Genomic DNA, 18,160 nt, shown 5'->3' with positions numbered 1-18,160 from the left:
GCAGTGCAATCTAGATCTGTTGTTGCACTAACATTAGTAAAGAAATGTGATGAAGGGCATTCCTAGGTATTAGCTGTGATGGGAGAAGCAATCAAATCAAATCATTCATCCCACCCCCATGGCATTAATCTGATCTTGTTACACAAACAGTGCCAGCGGCAGGCATAAAGTGCAAACTACTTCTGAAACCTAAGGCCTGTGCGCTCCCCCATCCATTGGTCAGCTGAGATGAGTTATGTCTCTTGATGTAAATTAGTGTGACTGGGACCAGCCTCCAGCACTAGCTGGGGAGCTACACTTAACAGATGTGTGAAGAGAGCCATGAGATATGAATGGAGTGGACTGTGGGTCAAAGGGGCAGAAGTGTGTGGGTATTGTCTGACAGAACAAATACATAGTAGAGAAGCCTTTCATGGTGTGAATAACCCGTGACACAGGGTTAAAGACTGGATGCAGTGCGGGTCTCTCGGTCATGTTTTACAAGCTGCTAATATATCCAGGGCATTTGAATGATGTCCTGGTGCCATCCAAGGCCCTTTGATTCTTCTTACCAGCGTCTAGTGCACATTTCGTACTGTGCCCACTGTTGTATGCCCTAGTGTACTGTTTCCTGTGCCAGCAAACATGAAAGCTGTGTCTGGCATGGATGAGCAATGTTGGAGGTCCCAAGAGGGCCATGTGATTATCAGACAGTAGTTTTCAACATTACACAGAATCACGTACCCTGCCACTTTAGAACAAACAAGTCCTAGGGCAGTTTTCTGAGCTCTGCTTGGCTCTGAATGCATTCAGGGAATGTCGAATGGCAATGCACACCCAGACTCAAGCAAGGGCCCTTGGAGATCACAGCTAATAGGAAAAATTCAAAGAACTGGCACAGAAAATGGAACTCAAGGCAGCATTTGAATGACTTGCAGGATGGTGACTCGAGACTCTTTAAATCTCTTGGTATTGAAGAGGTCAATTAACATTATTCCACATTGCAAGCATCCATAGCTCATTTTGAAAAAATGATTAGTGCTACATGCCTGCAGAAGAATGAAATCTTGATATGGATTTAATTTTGTTTATGGTTTTTGAATATGCATTCCGTATCTGATTAGATGTATTTTTGGCATATGAGTGTATATCTGTAGATATATACATTGGGCCGGATTTTAATACAAATGTACACCCAGTTTTATGACATGTGCGTGCAGCCGCGCGCATGTTATAAAATCCAGAGTCGGCGCGCGCAAGGGGATGCACAATAGTGCACCTTGCGCGCGCTGAGCCCTTGGGGAGCCCTGCTGGCTTTCCCCGTTCCCTCCAAGGACGCTCCGAAATCGGAGCTGCCTCGGAGGGAACTTTTCTTCTGCCTCCCTGCCACTACCCCTCCATTCCCCTACCTAACCCACCCCCCCAGCCCTAACTAAACCCCCCCCCATAACCTTTATTTTATAAGTTGTACCTGCCTCCGGGCAGGCATAGGCTGCGTGTGCCGGCCGATGGGCGGCCCGCAATCCTGGGCACAGCAGCAAATGGCCGCTGTGCCTGGAGGCTCCGGCCCCGCCGACACCCCGTCCCTGGACCACCCACGCACTGCCCCGCCCACGCCCCACCCTTTTTTCCAGCCCCAGGACTTACACGTGTCCCAGGGCTTTACGCGTGCCACCGGGCCTTTTGAAAATAGCCCAGCCCGCTTAACCCCCCTACGCGCGTAAATCCTTGAAAATCTGCCCCATTATTTCTATGCATCACATGACCTGGCTGGAAGTAGTTATTCCCACACTCTAGCATCCACACACAGAATGTTTGCCTCTAGGGGGCAGTGTTGCCACTGGGATGAACTGTCCTCAGTTCCTTTTGACTGCTAGTTGGGGAAGGAGCAGTTTCTTCCTCTTCATCCTGTTTCCTTTCCCTTTCTTCTTCTCTTGCCACTTTTATTTTTTGGACTTTTATGGCCATTGTTGGCAATGTCAAGTTTCTTTGTTTCTCCAGTGATAACGTTTTATAGATGTAACCTCCCCAGGCCTTTTTTCAGCTGTTTTATGTTCCGCAGTTTTCCTGATGAATTTGATGTCTTCAGAATTTTTCTTTTGACTTTGCTTTGATGCTTTTCACCAATGTCAAGACCCGGATTTACATCAGCAGCTTTGTCCTGGTCCTGCCTGGGGTTTACTTAAGTTGATCTCACTGTTTGGGAGAAAGCTGTTACAAGCCTGGGTGAATGATCGGTTCGAGGATCTCGCCTCAGGCTGGCCTGGTCTGACCTGACATGACAGGAAATGCTCCCTGCCCTCTCTCATTGCATCTGAGATCAAAACAGGCTTACCTGAAGAAAATTCAGCAGTTTTGCTCTGCAGTCTGCAGTACTTGGAACATGTAACCCACTTGTTGCTGCTGCTGCTGCTGTTCTTGGCTTCCATGATCCTGGCTGAAATTACCTCCGTACAGATGTTTGCCTTAAGCAGGAAACCAAGAAATCCAAAGAACTGTTCACCCCTATAACAGTAACCTGCTGATTTGCCAATGATTTACACTCCTGGGTATATTTCAGATGCCAGGGCTAAGCACTGCAAAATGCACTCTTGTAAAATATTGCTAAACGAAGTTCTTTCCTTATCACCATTCTCTGCCTCAACAGCATTAGCCAAAAAAAAAAAACCCTGCTGCACAGTCCTCAGTTAACTCCAGTTTCAAAGAAAGTCAAATGAGGACTGCATTTATAATGCAGAGCAGGCTGCTGCTGCCATCTAGTGGAAGCACCTGCTCCCTGCCATACATAGTAACAGATGGCAGCAGGTAAGGATCATTTGGTTCATCCAGTCTGCTCATTTATTCCTGCCCACACTGCTAAAAATATATCCCAGCTGCAAGCTGTAAAAATCTGAGCACTTGTAGGATATCACCCCTTATAAAAGTCAATTATTTCTGTCTTCCTCTTTAGTTCCCTAACATCCTGGGTAAATAAGCAACCAAGTTCCCATAATTAATCCAATATCTAGTCACCGCATGTCTAGCCACAAAACTTTGTGTTGCGTCGAAGGTGGGCCCTTGGGCCAAGGTGAGGTTGACGCAAGCCGTTGGTAGGGACCTACGGGTCCCCACCGTTGGCAGGCAGAGTGGGCTGATAGACAGAGACCGCTGGAGCTTCAGCTGTACCAGTCCTCGTTCCCCGCAAGTTGTGCCTTCGGGTGCCGGGGCCGCCAGGACTCAGGTGGTCCTCTGTGTGTAGTCGAAGTGAGAGTTGGTTTAGCCCAGAGACAGCAGGTGAGAGATGGTACAGTCTTACTCTGGACAGGGTAGTGTCCTGGAAACCCGAGCGCCAATGGAACAGAGACAGATAGGGGGCGCTCGAGCAAGAGCAGGCCGAAGCCTGAGTAAACCACATCCAGGGAGTAAGCTGGAGAAGCATCGAAGAGCAGGCTTGAGTCAGAGCTGGCGGCAATCCGAAGGCAGTGGCAAGCAAGGCTGAGGTCTGTAATCCGGAGATAGTCAATAACGTAGTCAGGTGAAGCAGAGGTCTGGGTCTGGAGATAGGCAATAGCGTAGTCAGGTGAAACAGAGGTCTGGGCTTGGAGAGAGTCAATAGCGTAGTCAGGCGAAGCAGAGGTCTGGGTCTGGAGATAGGCAATAGCGTAGTCAGGTGAAACAGAGGTCTGGGCTTGGAGAGAGTCAATAGCGTAGTCAGGCGAAGCAGAGGTCTGGGTCTGGAGATAGGCAATAGCGTAGTCAAGCGAAACAGAGGTCTGGGCTTGGAGAGAGTCAATAGTGTAGTCAGGCGAAGCAGAGGTCCGGGTCTGGAGCGAGTCAATGGCGGGATCAGGCGAAGCAGAGGTCCGGGCTTGGAGAGAGTCAATGCCGGGATCAGGCGAAGCAGAGGTCTGGGCTTGGAGAGAGTCGACGGCGTGGTCAGGAAATAGCTTTAATGGATGTCATATAATATCATTAGGATTTTAAATATCAAAAGAAAAGAAAAAAAGTTTTTGTAAAAAATATTTCATACAAGGAAGAGGTTGGAAGTTAATGATTATATATGCATTTGAGGTGCAGGGACGCCTACACGAGTATATGAAACTTTCAACCAATTCCTATAAAAATTTCACCAGTAAAATTATTTCTCACAGGACAAGCAGGATGGTAGTCCTCACATATGGGTGACATCACAGGATGGAGCCCAATCATGGAACACTTTTGTCAAAGTTTCTAGAACTTTGACTGGCATCTACTGGGCATGCCCAGCATGGCACTAAACCTGCAGCCAGCAGGGGTCCCCCTTCAGTCTTCTTTTTTCCGTGCAGCAGAAGCCACACGGGTTAAGGAGCTCCACAGAGATTCCTGACAGGAATTTTCCTCTTGGAATTACTAAAAATGTTCATACCCCACAGGGGTCCCCCTCTCGAAATTTTGATTCCATGGTACTCTGGTAAGTCTTTACCTGTTTTCGGTCGATTCCCGTCGAATTTGGCCCTTGCGGCCTACTGGCCGTCGACCGCATCGCGGCTCAATTTTTCAAAGGCTATGGTGTCGTGGTTCCGTCAGTGCCCGGACTGTACTCGCACCATGTCCATAACAGACCCTCATAAAGTCTGTGTAATGTACCTCGGGTGCGAGCATGATGTCCTGACTTGCACCAAATGTGCCTTAATGACACCAAAAAGTCGCAAAGCCAGAATGGAGAAAATGGAACTTCTCTTTTGTTCCCAAACTCCAACGCCGTCTATTGCATCGATGTTGTCCGAATCGATGCCGTCCACTTTGCGCCAGCATCGGGCACCGGCCGGTGACCATCTGGCGTCGACGACTTCTCGGCCATCGACAACCTCTACTCCCCCTCAGGATCGAGGGGATCGTAGAGAGAAACATCTCCATTGACACCGAAACCTCGGATCATCGATGAAGGAAAATCATCGACTTTGCCATCGTCCGAGCCGCCATCGAAGAAACCCAGTCCAGAAAAGGCATCGACCCTTTCTGGGACCGGATCACCAAGGCAACCCTCACCCGGATGGGTATTGGGAGCCACAACTCCGCCTTTAACGGTGGTCCCTCCGGCTTTGCCTCTGCCTCCTTCTCCCCTTCCGGAGCCGGGGCTGCTTGCTCCAGGTCTTCGTGAAGAGCTGGACCGGATGGTTCAGGATGCCATCGATAATGTGATGCACAGATTCCAAGTTCCTCCGATGCCAAAACCGATGCCGGTTGTGGAACGGACCACCGATCCCATTCCAGCGGCATTGGCACCGCTGCTCTCGAAGATGGAAGCGCTTATAGCCGCTTTTCCACCGATGGATCCTGGGTCACTGATGGCTCCGGTGCCTTCTCCACTTACTCTGTCATCGGGAGAAGAAACACCGTTCCGTATTCCTCCATCGGGAGTCCTGCCAATGCCTCAGCCATCGATGCCAATCCGACCATCGGTGCCACTGATCCATCCATCGATGCCCTTTATGCCTGCACTGGTGCCCTCGATGCCTTCATCGGTGCCTCCAGTATTTCCCTCAATGCCTTCAGAGCCTAGACCAGGACCTTCAGGAATACCATCGTCCCGTCCTTCTCAGGTTCCTAGAGGGACAGGTGTTGATCCTTATGATTACTGGACTAACGATTCATCTCATGACACCAATGATTTACCATTTCCTCCTTCTCCTACTAAAAGCAGGAAGCATTCTCCTCCAGAGGACATGTCCTTCATAAATTTTGTGAAGGAAATGTCTGAGTTGGTTCCCTTCCAATTACAGACTGAGCAAGATGATAGGCATCAAATGATGGAGCTGTTACAATTCCTGGATGCTCCCAAAAAAATAACCTCCATCCCTATTCATCAGGTTCTTCTGGATATTCTCAAAAAGAATTGGGAACACCCTGGTTCGGTAGCTCCAGTCAACCGAAAGGCAGATACCAGTTACTTGGTCCAGTCAGCCCCAGGGTTCCAGAAACCTCAGCTGGATCGCCAATCTGTGGTGGTAGAATCTGCCCAAAAGAGGGCACGACACTCAAAACCCCACTCTTCTTTCCCCCCAGGTAAGGAGCAGAAATTCCTAGATGCCATAGGCCGGCGTGTCTTCCAGGGATCGATGCTCAGCAATTCCAGGAACAGCTTCAAACCCTGGTACACAAGGGTTTTGAAGCAGGGAAGCATGAAATAAGATCCTCCTACGATATCTTTGACACCGCTTCCAGGGTATTTGCAGCTGCAATTTCTGCAAAAAGATGGGCCTGGCTTAAGTCTTCAGACTTGCGCCCTGAAGGACAGATTGTCCGATCTGCCCTGCATAGGACACAATCTGTTTGGCGAATAGGTCCAGCGGACGGTGGCGGAACTCAAGGAGCATCATAAGACACGTCGCCAACTCTCTCTGATGCCTTCTGAGTATTCCTCCAAACAGCCATTCAGGAAGGATACTAAAAAGTCATTCTTCCGTCCAAAGAAGTCCTATCCACCACCGTCTAGAAGTCGTTCCACGAGACCTTTCCAGAAGGCCCAGTCTCGTCAACCTCGAAAACAAAAGCCGCAACTGGCTCCTCAGCCAGGCCCTGCTTCCGGCTTTTGACTCCTGCATAGAGAGCAGCAGCCAGCTTCCACTGCCTCAGATACCAGTGGGGGGTCGATTGTGCCATTTCAACAACAGATGGCACACAATCACCTCAGACCCGTGGGTCCTTGCCATAATCTCTCAGGGTTATCACCTGAACTTTCTCTCAATTCCACCGGATTCCCCACCTCAGCTGACGTGGGGAACATCAGACCACTCACCACTCCTGGAACAGGAGGTTTCCCTCCTCCTCCAGTCCAGAGCAATAGAACAAGGCCTAGGATTCTATTCCCGGTACTTTCTAATCCCCAAAACTTCAGGCAGCGGTCGTCCAATTCTGGACCTACGTGCCCTCAACAAGTATCTCCAGCGAGAAAAGTTCAAGATGGTAACCTTGGGTTCCCTCCTTCCTCTTCTGCAAAGAGGAGACTGGCTCTGCTCTCTAGACCTCCAGGATGTGTACACACACATTGCAATAACTCCATCTCATCGCAGATTTCTGAGATTCTTGGTAGGCCCCAAGCACTATCAGTACCGAATGCTACCGTTCGGCCTGGCATCTGCACCACGAGTCATCACCAAGTGCTTTGTAGTAGTAGCAGCCTTCCTCAGGACTCACGGTGTTCACGTCTACCCCTATCTCGACAATTGGTTGGTCAGGGCTCCCACTCAGCAAGCTGCTCTGTCGTCCCTACATCTCACCTTACACACTCTGATTTCACTAGGATTTCTCGTCAACTACGCAAAATCCTGCTTAGTCCCATCTCAAACTTTGTCCTTCATAGGGGCAGACTTGGACACCTTTCAAGCAAAGGCATTTCTGCCTCAACAGCGAACTCTCACTCGTTTCTCTCGCAAATCAGCTACAGTCTCAGCACCGCTTGACTGCACACCGCTGGGACTCATGGCGTCCTCAGTACAGGTTACCCTGTTGGCCCGCTTGGCCATGAGAGTCATGCAGTGGACTCTAAGGTCACAATGGACTCAATCCGTCCAACCACTATCGACCATTGTCCACATCACCGACCCACTTCGTCAGTCTCTAGCCTGGTGGAAAAATCAGATCAGTCTCCTCCAAGGCCTACCCTTCTCCAGACCCTCAAATAATTCTCACTACCGATGCTTCCAACCTCGGTTGGGGAGCACATGTCGCCAATTTGCAGACCCAAGGAGCTTAGTCTCCAGAAGAAGCCAAACACCAAATCAATTTCCTGGAGCTACGAGCAATCAGATATGCTCTCAGGGTGTTTCAAGATCACCTTTCCAACCAGGTCATCTTGATTCAGACAGACAACCAGGTGGCCATGTGGTACATCAACAAACAGGGAGGGACGGGCTCCTACCTACTGTGTCAGGAAGCAGCACAGATATGGGCGGAGGCCCTCTCCCACTCGATGTACCTCAGAGCCACCTGCTTGCCGGGAGTGGATAATGTGTTGACGGACAAGATGAGTTGTGCCTTTCAACCACACGAATGGTCCCGCAATCCCACTGTAGCGGACTCCATATTCCAACGTTGGGGTTACCCCCACATAGACCTCTTTGTGTCACCTCAGAACCGCAAAGTAGAGAACTTTTGCTCTCTCACTCGCAGCCAACACTCACACACAAGAGATGCATTCTTCCTCTCATGGGCAACCGGTCTCCTATATGCATTCCCTCCACTTCCGCTTCTCTCTGTTGTGAAGCTATGTCAGGAGAAGGAAAACATGATCCTGATAGCACCTCACTGGCCATGCCAAGTGTGGTTTCCGATCCTTCAGGACCTCTCCATTCGCAGGCACGTTCCCTTGGGAATGGACCCGCTTCTGATCACTCAGAACAACGGGTGCTTGTGCCACTCCAATCTTCAGGCCTTATCCCTGATGACCTGGATGTTGAAAGGTTGATTCTTCAGTCACTCAAATTTTCGGAGCCAGTTTCCCGTGTCCTGATCACGTCACGAAAGCCTTCCACGAGAAAATCTTATCTTTACAAATGGACCAGATTTAAATCATAGTGTTCTGTTCAATCACTTGATCCTTTTAACTGTTCCACCACGAAGTTTTTGGACTATCTCTGACACTTGTCAGAATCAGGTGTTAAAACTTCTTCCATCAGAATGCATGTCAGTGCGGTAGCCGCCTTCCATAAAGGTGTTGGGGATGTTCCTATTTCAGTACAACCCCTTGTAACACGATTTCTGAAGGGATTGCTCCACCTCAAACCTCTACTGCACCCTCCAGCCCCTTCTTGGGACCTCAATCTGGTTTTGGGTCGGCTCATGAAACCACCATTCGAGCCTCTCCAATCCTGTGATCTACGTTATCTCACCTGGAAAGTGAATTTTCTTTGGCGATCACATCCGCTCGCAGAGTTAGTGAGTTACAGGCCCTAGTTACCTATCCGCCTTACACTAAACTTCTGCAAGACCGGGCAGTACTCCGTACTCACCCTTAGTTCTTGCCTAAGGTAGTATCGGAGTTTCATCTTAATCAATCCATCATACTACCTACCTTCTTTCCCAGGCCCCATTCCAATCCAGGAGATCAGGCTCTGCATACCCTTGACTGTAAACGGGCCCTAGCGTTCTATCTAGACCGTAAAGCTGCCCACAGGAAAGGCACTCAATTGTTTGTCTCTTTCCATTCCATCAAATTGGGGCAGCCTGTGGGTAAGCAGACTCTCTCTTCCTGGTTAGCGGTCTGCATATCTTTTTGCTATCAGCAAGCGGGCATTCCACTTCAAGACCGTGTTAAAGCACACTCTGTGAGGGCCATGGCAACTTCAGTAGCGCACCTACGCTCGGTGCCACTTCCTGATATTTGTAGGGCTGCTACCTGGAGTTCTTTCTATACTTTTACAGCCCATTATTGTTTGGATAAGGCTGGAAGACAAGATTCCATCTTCCGCCAATCTGTCTTGCACAACCTTTTTGCAACTTGATGTACCAACACCCTTCCACCTGCCCGTTAGGGTTCAGGATGCTCTCTACCAAATTCCACCCCAGTTGTTGTGCCTGTTGCACGTCTTTGGGTACATTTGGTGCATACTCGGACATCCTCAGCTCAATACTCACCCATATGTGAGGACTACCATCCTGCTTGTCCTGTGAGAACACCTGTTACAGGTAAGCAACATTTGCTATACACATAAATAAAGATAATGTCATCCTATGAGAAGCAAGCACAAAAATTGATTATATACCACAGACGTGAAGGCTTTAAAGTTTTTTTTACTTTTTGAAAGCCAAACATTATACAATATAAGTAACAAATTAATTGGAATTCAAAGAGTATTTTTCAGCAGAGCGATTGAACAGCATTGTTCTCCTTTGATTGATATATAAGTCCTTACTTAGCCAGCTATATCCCTTTGAATCTGGACTTCTTTGGGTTTTGCTAGTTATGCCTCTGTGTACGTTATCCTGTCCTTTGCCCTTACATTTGCTGATTTCTCTTATCACATATCCTGTACCTTACCTTTGTATCTGGTTGTGGCTCTGTGAACATGTACCCAGGATCTCACTGTTGTGTTTAATTGAGTTTGTCTCTGTATACATGCATTTTGTATTTACCCTAATGTCTGTGTGTACATTATTAGTTTATTAAATTTTCTTGATCGCCTTTTTTGTCAAAAATCATGTAGCCATGACATGTGTACATGTCATATCCTGTAACTCACTCTTGTGTTTGATTAGTTATGCCTCTGTGTATACTTACCCTGTATCTCAGCCTCATGTTTGATTGGTTATGCCTCTTTGTATATGTATCCTATCCTGTACCTCAGCCTTATGTTTGATTAGTTATGACTTGGTGTATACGTATCTTATACCTCAGCCTTGTGTTTGATTAGTTACACCTCTGTACATACGTATTCTGTACCTCATCCTTGTGTTTGATTGATTATGCCTTTTTGTATATGTATCCTGTACCTCAGTTTTGTGTTTGATTGGTTATGTCTCTGTGTATACGTATCCTGTAGCTCAGCCTTGTGTTTAATTAGTTACACCTCTGGGTATATGTATTCTGTACCTCATTCTTGTGTTTGATTGATTATGCCTTTTTGTATATGTATCCTGTACCTCAGTTTTGTGTTTGATTGGTTATGTCTCTGTGTATACGTATCCTGTAGCTCAGCCTAGTGTTGATTGGTTATGCCTCTTTGTAAATGTATCCTGTAGCTCAGCCTTGTGTTTGATTGGTTATGTCTCTGTGTATACGTATCCTGTAGCTCAGCCTTGTGTTTAATTGGTTACACCTCTGGGTATATGTATTCTGTACCTCATCCTTGTGTTTGATTGATTATGCCTTTTTGTATATGTATCCTGTAGCTCAGCCTTGTGTTGATTGGTTATGCCTCTTTGTAAATGTATCCTGTACCTCAGCCTTGTATTTCAGGGAGGGATCAAGGCAATCTGCTGCCTGAGGCATGGTTCAGTAAAGGTGAAATCACCAAGAGGGTCAGGGAGGGAGTGTGGCCCTTTTGGTGATTTGTACTGCTGAGGAAGGGAGGCAGGAGTCAGGGTCCCAAAGGAGTGGCAGATCTGACTGACACTCTTTCTAAAATGCTGGCAACTCTGCCACACTTTTGGGAACCCTATTTTATTTATTTGATTTACATTCTGCCTTTCAGCCATTTCAAAGCGGATTACATTCAGGTACTGTAGGTATATCCCTTTCCCCAGAAGGTTCACAATCTGTTCCTGAGGCTATGGAGGGAGAAATGATTTGCCCAAGGCAACAAGGAGTAGCAGTGGGATTTGAATCCTGGCTTCCCTGGTTCACAACGCACTGCTCTAACAACTATTCTACTCCTCCACTCCCTATTGTCTGCCTCCCACTCTTCCCCAGCATCTGCCCCTGGGGATGAGAGAGGTTGATGAATAATGGGAGTCTGTGTGTCGGGGGCACACTTCCTTAGGGCTGGTGCAAGGCTATTAGATGCCCTGGATGAACCTTACAGCCTTTCATCCCCCCTTCACTCCTCTCCCCACACAACTAAAAATGATGCAGTTTTTTTCTATTTAAAATTAATTAACCACTTCCCCAACCTAAAAAGGGAGATTGTATATGGAAAAGGAGCATTCAAATTATTTACTGTCTATAAATTAGTTTTAAATGTATCACCTAGCAACTTCAGTATGTGTCCTCTGGTCTTTGTACTTTTTGAAAGAGTAAATAACAGATTAACGTTTACTCGTTCCATTCCACTCATTATTTTATAGACCTCTATCATATCTCCCCTCAGCCATCTCTTCTCCGAGCTGAAGAGTCCTAACCTCTTTAGCCTTTCCTCATAGGGGAATCATTCCATCCAATTATCATTTTGGTCGTTCTTCTCTGTACCTTTTCTAATTCTGCCAAATCTTTTTTTGAGATGTGGTGACCCAGAACTGCATGCAGTACTCATGATGATGTAACACCATAGAGCGATACAGAGGCAGCAGGATATTCTCTGTTTTATTTTCCATTCCTTTCCTAATAATCCCTAGCATGCTATTTTCTTTCATGGATGATACTGCACACTGAGCAGAAGATTTCAATGTATTATTAACGATGATGCCTAGATCCTTTTCCTGAATGGTGACGTCTAATGTTGAATCTTGCATTCTGTAGCTATAATTTGGGTTACTCTTCCCTAAGTTTATCACTTTGCACTTGTCCACAATTTTATTTTCCATTTGCATGTCCAGTCTCCCAGTTTTGCAAGGTCCTCTTGCAATTTCTCACAATCCTCTAGTGATTTAACAACTTTGAATAATTTTGTGTCATAGGCAAATTTGATCACCCCACTTATTGTTCCGATTTCCAGGTCATTTATAAATATATTAAAAAGCAGTGGTCCCAGAACAGATCCCTGGGGCACGCCACTATTCACCTTTCTCCCACTGGGAATATTTACCATTTAGCCCTATTCTCTGTTTTCTATCTTTTAACCAGTTGGCAATCCACAATAGGACACTGCAACCAATCCCATGGCATTTTAATTTCCTAAGCAGTCTCTCATGAGGGCTTTTTCAAATACTTTCTGGAAATCCAAATGCACTACATCAATTAGCTCACCTTTATCCACAAGTTTATTTACGCCCTCAAAATCATGTAGCAAATTGGTGAAGCAAGACTTCCCTTAGCTAAATCCATGTTGTCCCATTAAACTTTGCCTATCTATAAGTTCAGCAATTTTGTTCTTTATGATAGTTTCTACCATTTTGCCTGGCACGGATGTCAGACTCATTGGTCTGTAGTTTCCTTGTCACCCTTTGATCCCTTTTTAAAAACCAGTGTTACATTAGCAACCCTCCAGTCTTTAGGTACCATAGATAACGTTAATGATAGTTTACAAATTTCCAATAGCTGGCCTGCAATTTCATTTCTCAGTTCTTTCAGCACCCTGGGATGTATACCATCTGGTCCAGGTGATTTGCTACTTTTTAGTTTGTCAATTTGCCCTAGTATATTTTCAAGGTTCACAGAAATTTGTTTCATTTCCCCTGAATCATTAATTATTTATTTATTTAGAAATTTTTCTATACCGTCGTTAAGTTAAATACCATCCAACGGTTTACAGAAGGGCACGATAAAGAGAAATGTGGGTGGTATAGATTACAAATTACTCGTGCGCCATCATAGTACAGTAACAATGTAAAATAATAAACTGTGTGTAAATTAAACCTGATTGTTAGGAACAAATTAGGCAGTTTGATTTTAACATTAATATGCTTATGTAGGTTACTAAAAACTTCTAGCTTGGTGCATCCTTATCGCTCAACTATTTTTCTCCTTTGTATATCATTTCTGGCATGGGTATCTCTCTCCAAAACGAAAGGTATCACCAGTATATATTTTATCATTTAACACTATATGCAAAAGCCCAAATATATGTAGGCCCCTTAATTACAGAGTCTGTATTGTGTAACAGACACTATTTTTGTATAGGGTCACCTTGCTTTAATTTAAATCAACAATAGTCCATTTTTTGTTCGAAAATTTTTCATTATAATAAAAACTAATGTCACACACTCTGAGAAAGAGGACACAGATACTCATCTACTCCGTGGTAGTAGTGCACCCGACACAGCTGTGTTTCGGACGAGATCGTCCTGCTTCAGGGGGTGTCCTTCAAAATCTGCTTATTTGAGAGCGTCGTAGGGAAGCCTTGTAATTCCTTGGAAACGCATTTTCTTAATAATCCATGGCAGCCCCGTTGGACTGCATCTCCTTTTGAAATGGCAACCGCCTCCAGTGATAGTTATATACCCTAAGAACGGAAGTCTATTAAACCGGAAGCTTCAGTCTTCTTTCACGTCCGTGTATGACGTCACAAGCTACAACACAAATCTCACTAAATGAATGAGAGCGCCATTCACGGCACTGAATCTTTACCCAGGCTCCTCCCCCTGGGCGTGGCCAAGGTAGATATGCTGAAAGAATGCAGTCCCATATCACGGCAGCTACCCAACTATTCCTGACTTGTACGTGTCAACAATATCACATATCTGTAATCGACTCGCTCATTTTACCATTCATAAAGCGTGGGTACGGGCCCTTATTGTCCAGCAATTAGCTATTGGTAACCCTGCGGGTAACGCTACGGGCTCCCCTCTCAGGCAGAAGAAATGAACTGCCATCTAGATCAGCGAGTACCAATTCACTCTCTCATTGAGTCCTGTCGGATCCACTGTATTTAAGTTGAAGATCCAAAATTGTTCTCGCATATTTAAACGGGATTGAATATCACCCCCCCGTGATATTCAATCCCGTTTAAATATGCGAGAACAATTTTGGATCTTCAACTTAAATACAGTGGATCCGACAGGACTCAATGAGAGAGTGAATTGGTACTCGCTGATCTAGATGGCAGTTCATTTCTTCTGCCTGAGAGGGGAGCCCGTAGCGTTACCCGCAGGGTTACCAATAGCTAATTGCTGGACAATAAGGGCCCGTACCCACGCTTTATGAATGGTAAAATGAGCGAGTCGATTACAGATATGTGATATTGTTGACACGTACAAGTCAGGAATAGTTGGGTAGCTGCCGTGATATGGGACTGCATTCTTTCAGCATATCTACCTTGGCCACGCCCAGGGGGAGGAGCCTGGGTAAAGATTCAGTGCCGTGAATGGCGCTCTCATTCATTTAGTGAGATTTGTGTTGTAGCTTGTGACGTCATACACGGACGTGAAAGAAGACTGAAGCTTCCGGTTTAATAGACTTCCGTTCTTAGGGTATATAACTATCACTGGAGGCGGTTGCCATTTCAAAAGGAGATGCAGTCCAACGGGGCTGCCATGGATTATTAAGAAAATGCGTTTCCAAGGAATTACAAGGCTTCCCTACGACGCTCTCAAATAAGCAGATTTTGAAGGACACCCCCTGAAGCAGGACGATCTCGTCCGAAACACAGCTGTGTCGGGTGCACTACTACCACGGAGTAGATGAGTATCTGTGTCCTCTTTCTCAGAGTGTGTGACATTAGTTTTTATTATAATGAAAAATTTTCGAACAAAAAATGGACTATTGTTGATTTAAATTAAAGTAAGGTGACCCTATACAAAAATAGTGTCTGTTACACAATACAGACTCTGTAAGTAAGGGGCCTACATATATTTGGGCTTTTGCATATAGTGTTAAATGATAAAATATATACTGGTGATACCTTTCGTTTTGGATATTGTTGGCAGACTATTCGGTACACCGGAGTACAGTGGGTGTGGGTTATTTTGTTGTGATGGGTATCTCTCTTACATCTAACTCGGTGAATACCAAAGCAAAGAATTCATTTAGTTTTTCTGATATGACTTTGTCATCCCTAAGTGCCCCTTTTACCCCTTGATCAAATAATGACTCCCTCGCAGGCATTTTGCCTTGAATGTACCTGAAAAACTTTTTATTATGAGTTTTTGCTTCCATGGCTAGCTTCTTTTCAAATTCTCTCTTTGCCTTCTTTATCATTGCTTTGCATATAAGTTGCCAATGCTTATACTGTTTCTTCTTTTCTTCAATCAGATCCCTTTTCCATTTCTTGAAAGATGTTCTTTTAGCTATTATAGCCTCTCTTGCCTCACCTTGTAACCATGCTGGTAACCATGTTGGTAATCATTTAGACTTCCTTCCACCTTTTCTAATGCATCTGATCTGGGCTTGCAAGATGGTATTTCTAAACAACATCCATGTCTGATCTAAACTCTTAACCTTTGCAGTTGCTCCTTTCAGTTTTTTCCTAACCATTCTTCTCATTTTATCATAGTCACCTTTTTGAAAGTTAAATGCTGTTGCAGCTATTATTAAGTCTATTTTCATCATATTGTGATCACTATTGCCAAGGTACTGTACAACACTGTTACCTCTCACACAAAATCCTATGTTCCACTAAGGACTAGGTCTGAATAGTTTCCCCTCTTGTACCAGCTGCTCCATGAAGCAGTCATTTATTTCATCTAGGACCTTTACCTCTCTAGCATGTCCTGATGTAACATTCACCCAGTCAATACTGGGGTAATTGAAATCGCCCATTATTAATGTGTTGCTAATTTTGTTAGGTTCCCTAATTTCTTTTAGCTTTTCATTGTCTGTTAGTTCATTCAGGCCAGGTGGACAGTAATACACCCCCACCGCTATTTTATTTCCCTTTTCACCTGGAATTTCTATCCATAAAGATTCTACAGTGCATTTTGGTTCTTGCAGAACTTTTATTCTGTTTGACTCAATGCTCTCTTTAATATACAGTGCCATCCCTCCACCAATTTGATCCATCTTATCATTTCGATATAATTTGTACCCTGGTATCATTGGTTATCCTCCTTCTACCAGGTCTCTGAGACTCCAATTATATCTCCCTCTTTATCCAGTGCTATACACTCTCACTGTCCCATCTTATTTTTTAGACTTCTAACATTTGTATACAGACATTTCAAAGTATGGGTTTTTTTGTATTAACAACCTGCTTATAAGTTAATGGGTAATTCTGAATCTTTCTGCTCTTTACATAAAGGCACCTGGCCCACTTTAGCATTTATTGCAACCTCTCTACTGGGATGCCCTAATTTCCCTTTTCTCTTAAGATCCTTCAAAGATGCATCATTCCAAATCATGCGCTTCTGAGCGACTTTCCCCCAATCATCTAGTTTAAAAGCTGCTCTATCTTCTTTTTAAAGGTTAGCGCCAGCAGCCAGGTTCTAATCTAGTTAAGGTGGACCCCATCCTTTCAGGAAAGGCCCCCCCTTCCCCAAAATGATGTCCAGTTCCTAACAAATCTAAAACCCTGAACCCTGCACCATCGTCTCATCCACACGTTGAGACTCTGGAGCTCTTCCTACCTCTGGGTTCCTGCACGTGGAACCGGGAGCACTTCTGAGAATGCTACCCTAGAAGTTCTGGATTTCAACTTTCTATGTAAAATACTACATTTGACTTCCAGAACCTCCCTCCTACACTTTCCTATGTCATTGGTAGAAACATTTATCAAGATAACCAGCTCCTCCCCAGCACTATCTTAAATCCTATCTATGTGATGCATGTGGTTCACCATCTTCTCTAGGCAGGCAAGTTACCAAATGATCCTCATGGCCACCAGCCACCCAGCTATCGATCTTTCTAATAATCGAATCACCAACTACAACAGCCCTCCTAACCCTTCCCTCCTGGGCATGTGCCCCTGGAGACCTATCCTCAATCACGAGGATATGACATCACCTTGAGGGCAGGTCCTAGCTATGGGATTGCTTCCTGCCTCATCAAGGTGATGCTCTCTGTCCAGATGACCTTTCTCATCCAAGGCAGCATGGGGGCTGCCAGATTGGAGGTGAGACTTCTGTACGGTGTCACTGAAGGTCTCCTCTATATACCTCTCTGTCTCCCTTAGCTTCTCTAGGTCTGCTACTCTAGCCTCTAGAAATCAGACTCATTCTCTGAGGGCTTGGAGCTCTTTGCACTTAGTGCACACTTACAACCTCTCACCAACTGGGAGATAATCATACATGAGGTGCTCAGTACAAAAGACAGGAAAGCCTCCCTCTCTCTGCTAGACTATTTTCTGCACCTTAATTTAGTTGATTTGTTATTGAGTTAAAAAATCCAAGGGAGTAGGGATGTAAAGCTAATCTAAAATACTTTTAGTCTATTGATTTATTTAATATTTGTCTGACAGTGACCCTCAAAACACTACAATTAATCAACATGATAATTATCCACATTATTAACTCTCATTTTGAATTAAACCTCAGCTTTGTGTTTGATTGGTTATATCTAAGTCTATACATATCCTGTACCTCAGCCTTGTGTTTGATTGGTTATGCCTCTCTGTATATGTACATTGTATCTCAGCCTCATGTTGATTGCTTATGGCTCTGTATATGCGTACCCTGTACCTCAGCCTCATGTTGATTGCTTATGGCTCTGTATATGCGTACCCTGTACTTCAGCCTCATGTTGATTGCTTATGGCTCTGTATATGCGTACCCTGTACCTCAGCCTCATGTTGATTGCTTATGGCTCTGTATATGCGTGCCCTGTACCTCAGCCTCATGTTGATTGCTTATGGCTCTGTATATGCGTACCCTGTACTTCAGCCTCATGTTGATTGCTTATGGCTCTGTATATGCATGCCCTGTACCTCAGCCTCATGTTGATTGCTTATGGCTCTGTATATGCATGCCCTGTACCTCA

General features: G+C 45.2%; 1 protein-coding gene across 2 annotated transcripts in view; it reads left to right on the top strand.

Moving 5' to 3' along the window:
- The window catches only part of KIF6 (kinesin family member 6), an 811,696-nt gene that overhangs the window by 777,696 nt on the left and 15,840 nt on the right, over positions 1–18,160 (top strand). The gene's annotated exons all lie outside the window — the stretch shown is intronic.

Source organism: Rhinatrema bivittatum, chromosome 3, assembly GCF_901001135.1.
Source record: "Rhinatrema bivittatum chromosome 3, aRhiBiv1.1, whole genome shotgun sequence".
In the NCBI taxonomy this organism is placed as follows: domain Eukaryota; kingdom Metazoa; phylum Chordata; class Amphibia; order Gymnophiona; family Rhinatrematidae; genus Rhinatrema; species Rhinatrema bivittatum.
This window is presented reverse-complemented; position numbering and strand designations above follow the sequence as displayed.